This window comes from Bidens hawaiensis, unplaced genomic scaffold (assembly GCF_021521415.1).
Source record: "Bidens hawaiensis isolate Kalapana, Puna unplaced genomic scaffold, B.hawaiensis_p1.1 tig00005080_1, whole genome shotgun sequence".
Classification (NCBI taxonomy): Eukaryota; Viridiplantae; Streptophyta; class Magnoliopsida; order Asterales; family Asteraceae; genus Bidens; species Bidens hawaiensis.
In genome coordinates, this window is record NW_027491324.1 from 1 (window position 1) to 11,653 (window position 11,653).

Consider the following 11,653-nt stretch of genomic DNA (forward strand, 5'->3'; position numbering starts at 1 on the left):
AAAGAATGGAGTCGGTTTCAATTACCACGTCCTTGATCGGACATGCTGGTGTGGTGAGCTCCAATCGGAATGAAACCTGCGATAAAAAGTATGAGGTCACAAGTAAATTTACAAAAATGGGAGTCGTGGCTGGATGTTTTAGAACACCTCTCCTGAAATGTCATCAACATGCAAATCCTTAACAAAGCCACATGAGACGATGTCGGTTCCAAAGTCTGGATCAATAATCTGTGACAAGGCTTTTAAGACATCAGATTGAGCTTCTTGAGCCAGCATTGATGAAGCATCAGCTGCAATAGACACGTGACAAGGCTTTTCTCAGTTGGTTAACAGCTACAACTAACGAGGATTATGATATATTAATTAAGATATTGTAGAGGTTCCACAAAGTGCGGATTGAGTCAAGGAGGCTTAAATTAAAGAGTGAATTTTCAACTAGAATGAATTAGGTTAGGTCAAACAAGGAACACTGACCTTCAAGAGAAGAAGCTTTAGCAGATAGAAAATTCAGACGCCTACGCGATAAACAAACTCCTCTTTGCTGTATAATAATTCTTCTTCTTCCAGAGAGATAAATATCATCAGCAGCGGAGTGTAGAAACTTGGTATCTACAATTACAATTACAATTACAGTCGGTTTGAAACATCCAAAATCAAACTTAAAAACGAAATAGAAATAGAAATAAATAAACAGAGCCAGAAAGAAATCACAGCACACCTATAGATTGAAGCTTTGAGCATTGTGACGTCACGTACGCTGAAGCTGACGCTTGCAGAATTCGCATGTCTAACAGAAGAGAAGAGAAGAGGATTGGAGGGTATTGTGAGCCTCACATTTTGGTTTCCTGCTTATTTATGAATTATGATGGGGTGGGTCCCTTTGGATTTTCTGGCTACGACTCGTTATCCAGATTTCGCAGATTCCAAAACTACCCTTCAACTATCCAGGTTTTAGTGGATGTGATTTTGTCTCACCTAGGATCAGTTTTCCTTCTCGAGGTAGTCGTTTATGTATAAGATGCACACGAGATGTATAGTGCCATTACGTGGTTAGAATGTCTGGTGGTAAAACATTATCAACTTATCAGAAAGTGAGAACATGATCGTTGACGTGTCTTAGTTACATATGCATATGACAACACTTGTTGAAGGAAAAATATTGGGTTGTCACTTAAACTACTTATTTCAATTCTACTTGGGCTAAAAATAAAAAGTTAATAGACTCTGGTATTCTGCCTCATCCTGATAGAAGAAAAGTTACGAGCATGTAAGACAAAAAATACGCTACAAATGGAAAAAAAGGAAAAAAATTCATTGCTGGTCTATCGAGGGAACGGGGAATTCTCTGCGAAAAAAGTGCTCTCTGAATAATGACTGTTCATAGATCACCCCTATTTGTGTGGTCAATTCTAGTGACAACATTTCCTTTTTTATTATCACTTCCGGTAATGGCAGGAGCAATTACCATACGCTTAACCTAGAGAAACTTTAATAAAACCTCTGATCTTACTAAAGTTTATGTGCTTGTTTACAAAGGGTTGAGTCTTCTTTTACTTTGAATGAGATTAAAATTATATCAATTGTATAATTAAAGAGGGTGGGTCCTCTTGTGCTCTTAATGCTTTTGAGAACATCATAGGGGAGAGTATAGAATGTGGGGCCCGACGTAGACGTCTTATATTGCACTTTATCATCATGAATATAAACTAACAACTTGCATATCCAACAACTATATATATTTGTAACAATTTGTACCTTAACAATTTTTGTACGTTCAACATGTAAGCACTTTTTGCTTTCATAACGTCAACAAAGCTGTTTTGACCTTATTAATTAGACTAACGTTGTGATGCGGTACGAGGTTGCATGCCACTCGTCTGCCATTGTTTGAAGCGCCACATCCCTTGCATGGGCCATCTCGAGACCAGGCGAGGCTCATATCAGCTTTTAAAAACACGCTTTTATACCTCACAACAATATACTATCTTGAATCGGACACTATATGATTGTTTTACATGTAAATTCAGTTAAAGGGAATCCATAGTCCTCAACTATATATAATGCGTACATCTCATATTTCAAATACGAGAAGTAAACATGATACGTGAATCTCTAGTCACATATAAAATATATAATGTTATTCACGTAAAAATGCATTTAGAGGGATTTTAGTAGTTAATACACAACAGTTAGTTGCCTGTGATATAGATGATGTAGTAAAATAAACAGACATTCATTCAATAGAAAGAATCTCTAGACTAGAGATCCACATATGACAGATATTATAATTCACAAAAGAATAACCATACATCCAATGGTGCAATGTTTTCAGACCCGGCCCGGACGTCGACCCGGACGCCTTATCAGGTTAAAGGTCGGACCGGTGTTCGACCCGGATGACATCATAAATAATATAAATATAATTTATATAATATGTTTACCATCTTAATATTAAAACATGATCCATTCTATATAAAAATAAAAAAAAATTATTGGGTTTTTTTATACATTGTGTTATAGGTTTGATCATTGTGTTTTTTCTTCATTGTGTTTTACCAAAATTGTGGAAAACACAATTGTGTTTAACATAGTGTTATATCATATGGTCCAGTCCCATTGTGTTTTTTCTTTATTGTGTTTTACATATTGTATTATATGATTGTGTTATTACCAAATCGTGTCATACAATTGTGTTTTAATATTCTATTTTTTTCATTGTGTTTTCCCATTGCGAATTTGAACCACAACACATCATTCAACGTGAAAAGGAAGTGTGATGGGTATAACGGTCCATAATGTTTTTTCTTTGTTTTGTTTTATAAATTGTGTTTTACAAATTGTTTTTTTAATATAGTTTTTTTATTGTGTTTTTGTTATAATATCACCACAATTATAAGAATATTGAATATGATTATGAAAGAAAGATGATAATAGCAAATATGAGAATGTGTCTCGGATGATCTTTGCCCTTACATTTATATGATATATATATTACAACCAACTATACTATTTAGAAGGCAAGATTGTATAATTGGTAGACAATGTCATATAATTGGCCTTTGAAATTTGGTGTCATACAATATTGTCGGCAAGGTTGTCGGTGGTGATTCATAACACTCCCCCTTGGATGACACCATTTCAAAATTTCGGGGTCTTGAAGTACTGCCTCATTAAAAACCTTGCTAAAGGAAAACCCAATGGGAAAAAACTTTAGCTAAGGGAAAAAGAGTGCAGTATATAGCTCCCCCTCAAATTGCAGGTCGTTACATTGTTCGTACATGGCACATGCCAATATCATGAACATGTTTCCTGAATGTTGCTGTGGGAAGTGCTTTTGTGAAAAGATCAGCTGAGTTGTTGCTGGACTGGACATATCTCATTTCAACCTGATTGTCTTTAATAAGGTCTCGAGTATACTCAAAGTATCTTGGTGGTATATGCTTTGTTCTGTCACTTTTGATATATCCTTCCTTCATTTGCGAGACACAAGCTGCATTATCTTCATAGATAGGAGTTGGAATTCGATCTTTCTCTAGTCCACAAGAAATCAATATGTGCCGTGACATAGATCTTAACCATACACATTCTCTTGAAGCTTCATGCAATGCAATGACTTCAGCATGATTTGAAGATGTTGCAATGAGTGTTTGTTTCTGAGAACGCCATGAAATCGCAGTTCCTCCATTCTTAAATACATATCCAGTTTGAGATTTTGCTTTATGGGGGTCAGATAAATAACCTGCATCTGCATAACCAACTAACCCTTCTTTTGAATCGTTAGAATAAAATAAACCTAAATCAACAGTTCCTTTTAAATACCGAAAAATATGTTTAATGCCATTCCAATGTCTTTTAGTAGGGGATGAGCTGAATCTTGCCAATAAATTAACTGCAAAAGAAATGTCAGGTCTTGTACAGTTAGTAAGATACATAAGTGCTCCAATTGCACTGAGGTATGATACTTCGGACCAAGAATCTCTTCATTATCTTCGCAAGGACGAAATAGATCATTGTCAACATTGAGTGATCTAACAACCATCGGTGTGCTTAAAGGATTTGCTTTGTCCATATTGAAACGTTTTAAGAGTTTCTCAGTATAAGTTGACTGATGCACAAGTATCCCATTATGCATATGCTCAATTTGTAAACCAAGACAATATTTGGTTTTTCCAAGATCTTTCATTTCGAATTCTTTCTTTAAAAGAGCAATTGCTTCATTAATTTCTTTTTGTGTCCCAATTAAATTTAGATCGTCAACATACACAGCTATGATCATATATCCTGATGTTGTCTTCTTGATGAAGACACATGGACAAATAAGATTATTTATGTATCCTTTGCTTATCAAATAATCACTCAAACGATTGTACCACATCCTTCCAGATTGTTTCAGTCCGTACAAGGATCTTTGTAATTTGATGGAATACATTTCCTTAGGCTTTGAGCTTATTGCATCGGGGAGCTTAAATCCTTCGGGAATTTTCATATAGATGTCACTATCTAGTGATCCATACAAGTAAGCTGTGACAACATCCATAAGGCGCATCTCTAAATTAGAGACTGCTAAGCTGATTAAATATCTAAACGTAATAGCATCCATGATAGGAGAATACGTTTCTTCATAGTCAATTCCTGGCCTCTGAGAAAAACCTTGAGCTACAAGTCTTGCTTTATATCTTGTAACTTCATTTTTCTCATTTCGTTTTCTCACAAAAACCCATTTATATCCTACAGGTTTCATTGACTTTGGTGTAATGACAATAGGTCCAAAAACCTTTCGATTGTTTAGTGAGTTTAATTCAGCTTGCATAGCATCTTTCCATTTGTTCCAATCTTGTAGATTTTTACAATCATCTACAGATTTTGGTTCAGGGTCATCATTTTCTTCCATGATATCGCTTGCCACAGAATAAGAAAATATATCATCAATATTTTCCATTTCATCTCGATCCCACATTATATGTGATTTACCATAGTTTATTGACAATTCTTTATTGGAATCGTTTATTTCTTCCTGAGGAAATGTTATATCATTTATTCTTTCCCGAGGGAAGGTTTTGTTAATCATTCCTTCCTTAGGGTCAGTATCCTTCTCAGAACCCTTTCTTTTTCGAGGATTTTTATCCTTTGAACCGATTGGCCTTCCACGTTTTAAACGTTTTTGAGATTCATGAGGTGCATTATTATGGTTTTGCTTGCTTGGAATCTCAACTCGAGCTGGAGCATTAGCAGCTGGTATATGAGATTTAGTGACCCTGTTTATATCAGTAAATGCATCAGGTAACTGATTTGCAATTTCTTGTAGATGTATTATTTTTTGAACCTCTGTCTTACTTTGTTTTGATCTTGGGTCTAGGTGTAACAATGATGGCACACACCATGATATATCTCTTTCTTGCTTTTTCATTTCTCCCCCTAATGTCGGGAACATTGTCTCGTTAAAATGACAATCAGCAAAACGTGCTGTAAATACATCACCTGTTAAAGGTTCAAGATATCTTATGATGGAAGATGTTTCATATCCAACATATATTCCCAACCTTCTTTGGGGACCCATTTTTGTGCGTTGTGGTGGTGCAATAGGAACATACACAGCACAACCAAAAATTCTAAGATGAGAGATATTTGGCTCATTTCCAGAAACAAGTTGTGTGGGAGAGTATTTATGATTTGCACTTGGTCTCACGCGGATTAATGATCCAGCATGCATAATTGCATGACCCCAAATAGAAACAGGGAGTTTTGTCCTCATTATTAATGGTCTAGCTATTAGCTGTAGGCGTTTGATCAACGACTCGGCTAAGCCATTTTGTGTGTGTACATGAGCAACAGGGTGTTCTACAACAATCCCCACAGACATGCAATAATCATCAAAAGCATGTGATGTAAATTCACCCGCATTATCAAGCCTTACTCTTTTAATGGTATAATCCGGAAAATGTGCACGTAATTTGATAATTTGAGCAAGAAATTTTGCAAAAGCAACATTACGAGTCGATAATAAAGAGATATTAGACCATCTGCTGGATGCGTCTATTAAGACCATGAAGTATCTAAATGGTCCACATGGTGGATGAATTGGTCCACATATGTCACCTTGAATTCTTTCAAGAAACATTGGTGTTTCTTTATCGACTTTTAATGGCGAAGGCCTTGTAATTAATTTTCCAAGAGAACAAGATGTACATTGAGGCATTTTATCTATTTTATGGATCTTTTGACCTTTCAGTGGATGCCCATGTGTATTTTCAATGATCATTTTCATCATTGTGGATCCTGGATGGCCTAATCTGTCATGCCATAAGTTTATGATACCAGAATCGCAACAATTTTCTTTGACTGCCATATGTGCTTGAGGCACATTTATATATGTATAATGCAAACCGGAATGAAGCATTGGCAATTTTTTCAATATTTGATCTTTGCTTATGATATGAAAATATTTTTCATTACTAACAGTCCTTGACTGAGTATCATATCCATTATGATATATGTTTCTGAAACTCAACAAATTTCTTGTTGATTTTGGGGAAAATAAAGCATTTTCTATTTTGAGCATTGTACCATTTGGTAATGCTAAATTAGCTTTTCCCACTCCTTCTATCAAGTTTGTAGGACCTGATATTGTATTGATGATCCCTTTTGTTGGTTTCAGTTTATAAAAATATTTTTTAGATCTAAGTATAGTATGCGTGGCTCCACTATCCGCTATAGATATATCTTCTTCATTTGTTTGATCTTGTGCTCCGGTGATTTTCATTTTAAATCTTGAAAAATATTAAGAAAAAAAAATAAGTGTATAACGAAGACATATGATATTTTAATAAGAACTTTATTTAATTGAAACACAAGTAGTACATGAAAGAGGAACTACATAATTAAAGATAATGAGAACACACTTAATAACTGCATCTAATTATAGTGGTCAAGCAACTTTGTTTCAAAGTTCTACCCCAAAGTCTTCAACGCTCAGCTCAGCATTGATATGATTAAAGTTATCAACATGGTTCACTTCTTTCTCTTTTCCTTTTAGAGAGGCTTGGTACAGTTCACACAGATGTGGAGCTGTGCGACAAGCCTTTGCCCAGTGGTTTGTACTTCCACATCTAAAACATGAAGTGCCATTGTTTTCGGACCTACCAGCTTCATTCCATTTATTTTGGTGGTTGGAATTGGTATTGTGTGGGACATGATAATTATTGGCTCTCTGGTTATGACCACGACCACGACCATGACCACGACCGTAAGAGTTATTGTTCCATTTGATTGGATGCTTACTATCAGTAAAATGCCTTTTGTCAAAATGACCACGTCCACGTCCACGGCCTCGTCCTCGACTTTGTTCCCATTTATGATCAGAATTTTTATGAGAACTTTTGTGAGCAACATGTGCTTCTGGTATTGCTAATGAACCCGTGGGACGAGATTGATGATTTTTTATCAATAATTCATTATTTTTCTCTGCTACAAGGAGTAATGCATTTAGATCAGAGTATCTCTTAAAATTCTGCAAACGATAATGTGTTTGCAAGTTTATATTTGATGCATGAAACGTGGAGAAAGTTTTCTCTAACTTTTCTTCCTCTGTTACGGGATACCCACAAAATTCTAGCTTTGAACAAATTCGGTATAAAGCAGAGGTGTAATCATTTACCCTCTTAAAATCTTGGAACCTAAGACTGTTCCATTCATCTCTAGAAGTAGGAAGTAAAACTTCCTTTAGATGACCGAATCTGCTTTTCAAATCTTCCCATATCATATATGGGTTATCATAATTAAAATACTCATGCTGTAGTAATTCATCAATATGTTTATGGATGAAAACATCAGCTCTTGCTTTATCCTGGTCAGAGCAATCATTGTATTCTTGGATTGCGTCTAACACATCCATAGATTTTAAATGTCTTTTGACATTTGCTGTCCAAGACATATAATTTTCTCCAGAAATGTTGATTGCAGGGAATTCGAGTTTTGCTATATTTGACATTTTGTTGCTAAATATAATAGAGTAAATAATAAGATAAATATTAGAATCCATATATATCAATCAACAATGAGATACAATACATTGGTAGAGCTATAAACATATAAAAGAAAAAGAAAATGCCGAAATCTTCAGATGGGAGATTAAAAATTAGAATGAGAAGTAGTATAAGCATTATAGTGACCAACATCAAAACCGGGTGAATCATTTTGAGAATTTTATCTTGGATAAATTTAATAAGAAGAATGTTTGTTGTAAATGAAATGGGGTTATTGATTGGTTATTTATAGTGAAAATTTATAACCCTTTTATAACGGTTATATTACCGTTTATAACGGTAACATTACCGTTTGTGTGTGTGTATATATATAATATATAATATTAATTATTTTAAAGTAAGATAATAAATAAGATATTAAATACAGTTTATTTTATAAAATATATATAATTAGTATGCACAATAATAAGAATAGAATTGTTAGTGTATATAAATCTAACTTCTAAATGAGATATTAGTGTGCATATATAAATAAAAGTTAGAATAGTTATCAAATTTTAATAACAATGTTTATACACCTTATTGCTATTACTCAGTATATTAGTTAGTATATGTATATGCATAGATATATATCTAATGTACATAATTAAAGAAGTGTTTATGATGCTTATGTAGATACCTTGCCCTTACATTTATATGATATATATATTACAACCAACTATACTATTTAGAAGACAAGATTGTATAATTGGTAGACAAGGTCATATAATTGGCCTTTGAAATTTGGTGTCATACAATATTGTCGGCAAGGTTGTCGGTAGTGATTCATAATAGTTTTATTATTATATATATTTTTCCATTGCGTTTTTCTTTGGGGTTTATATTATGTTTTTTCTTTAGTTTTCTATCTCACCTAAAACTCTAAACATGTTCTAATCCTAAAACCCTTTTCCAGCTCCCAAATTTCCGGCCACTGTTACCTCATCAACACAGGCCATCCATTGAAATTCGATTAAATAAATTGTGTGTTACAAATCCCACTTTACCCATTCCACTACATACGTAATTATGTTATAAAGTTGCAGCAAATACATTAACCTCTTCCAAAAACCGGCTCCGTTATCGGAACTTCGGCGCTCTCCGCCGTCTACATCGGCCGGTCACAGGGAAAGAGAGCATAACGTGGCTAATATTGCAATGACTATTTTACGAGAACGCTGATTAGGCTTCCTGTAAGGGAATGTCCGATGTGTGTTTTTGTGAATTGACCGGAGAAAACGAACGCCGCCGTGATTGGCATATGCCATGGCGTTTGAATTTCTGTCATTTGAGTTTGAACGGTAGTTGATGATTCACTTGAGCTTCACGCCATGGAGTTCAAAGGCATTGATGCGACAACGATGTTGGTGACGTATCTCTGGCGAGTCGTTGCAGGAGTAGGAGGTTGTGGTGGTGATAGTGACAGTGGGGGCTGGACGATTGTTAGGGTGGTGAGGTAAAGTGGGTTTTTTTAAAGAGATGTAGGGTTTAATTTGTTAGGACAAAAGTACCCTCTTTCCTGGCCTTCCTAGGAAAGTTAAACTTTTTGCTTGTACTTAACCCTAGTTTATATTTATAAAAAGAGGCAGAACATTAAAAGGAATGTGACGGTTCAGCAACTTCTCCACAAATCTGAATTCCTACCCCTTTCTTCAAAGCACATCTTTTCCAGCAAATCAGAATTGTTTTATTCAAGCAATAGAATCATCAATTTGACTAGATAACACATTTTATTAGAAGCTCATGTTTAAGTCTCAAAGATAAGCAGAGGGAGACGAAGGCTATGAAGATGATATGAAGGTCAGAGTCTATCAGAAGATTAATTAGAAGAGAGACAGTCGAAGATTTCTAGAAGAAAATATAAAAAATAGTGCTTTTACTGGCTGAACCGGCGGATCACCGGGTCCGGTCGGACAGTCAACCGGCAAACCCGGCCGGGTTTTTAGAAAACGGGCTAAATACCATGAACCGGACCGACATTTAAAGCGGGTCCCGGTCAGACCGGTCGGTCCGGTTCGGGTTTCAAAACACTGCAGTGGTGTTTCGGTGAGATAAGCAAGTCAACGTGAATAATGAAAACTGTGGAGGTAGAGTGCTATACCAAAGGTAAGACTTTTACTTATTATAATGGGTTGTATTTATTACAATATTATTGTCTACTAACTAATGCCTAATGGGCTGGGGGGTGTAGAGGTAATCTCTAACCGGGTTTGGCCCACTAAGGTTAAGGTTTCATGATGGTAGTCATTTTAGACGTGCATAAAAAAACCGGTTCCGGAACCTAACCGGTGGAACCGAACCGGAACCGGTTCCGGTTCCAACCCGGTTGGAACAATACCCGGTTTGGGTATTTTTGTACCCGAAAATCGTACCCGGTTCTAATATTTATATGTCTGTACCGGTTCCAAACCGGTTCCTACCCGGTTCTTAATTGGAACCGGTTTGGTTCGTACCCGGAATAACCGGTTCCGACGGGTTTTTTTGAAGGGTCAAACAAAAGTCAAACTAGCCGTTGGAACCGGTTCCAACGGTAATATAGCCGTTGGAACCGGTTTTTTTAGACACCAATTAGCCGTTGGAACCGGTTCCAACGGTAATATAGCCGTTGGAACTGGTTTTTAAGACAATAGATCGTTTGGAACCGGTTCCAACGGTAATATAGCCGTTGGAACCGGTTTTTGGGCCAAACCTATATATAAGTTGTTTCCATTACTTGTTTCACCACCAAACTCAAAAACAAACTACAATACTACTCCTTTAGCAAACCCGTTCCTTTACCCGACCATCCAATAAATATTATTATGGCACCCATGAAAAAAACTAACAACAAGGCTAAGAAGAGTGTTTTTGTTGCCCCCGTTCCTGTTACGGAGGACCCAAGGGTTGTTACGGTAGTCAACCATAACCGCAACCAAGACGTATGGAAGAATTGGGATTTGATTGTGGATGACGAAGGTTATCAAAAGGCTCGTTGCAAACTATGTGGTTCAATATTAAAGCACGATTCCAACTCTACTTTGAGAAAGCACATCGAGAAGCCATATTACAAGGCGTTGAAAGGGATTGGCGCGACCGATCAAATTGACTTGGGTAAAGATGGTACACTATTTCGTTACAACACGACTCAAGTTCAAGATAGAATGGCAAAGTTCGTTATTCAACGAGGTTTGCCGTTTAACCACTTTGATGACCCGGAGTTGACGTCGTTGATTCGCGAAACTCTACAACCGAGATACACACATGTAAGTCGTACTACCTTAAGACGTCATTGTATCAGGTTGTGGGAGTGTGCTAAAAAAGAGTTAATCGAGTCTTTTCATTCTTTAGAAGCCATGGTTAGTTTAACTACCGATGTTTGGTCGGCACCACACGGGTTGCCCGAATCATACATATGTGTCACCGCTCATTGGGTTGATCCGGTGACATGGCAATTGATGAAACGCACCATCGCTTTTGAAAACTTCTCGTTCCCACATACCGCCGAAAAATTGTTTGAATTACTTGATGAAGTTATAACGACTTACAACTTGAGAAATAAAATATTTTCGATTTCGTTTGACAACGCTTCAAACAATACTAAGGCGACTGAAAAATTTATCATTAAATATACACCACCTTGTTTCGGGGATTTT

General features: G+C 36.1%; 1 long non-coding RNA gene across 1 annotated transcript; it reads right to left on the minus strand.

Annotated features, from left to right (window-relative positions):
* Positions 1-25: 25 nt before the first annotated feature.
* LOC143628871 (uncharacterized) lies at positions 26-542 on the minus strand. Its single transcript, XR_013152830.1, has 3 exons — positions 475-542; positions 148-290; positions 26-76 (listed from the first exon to the last, which is right to left on the minus strand). It is a non-coding gene; the product is annotated as an uncharacterized LOC143628871 (long non-coding RNA).
* Positions 543-11,653: the final 11,111 nt, after the last annotated feature.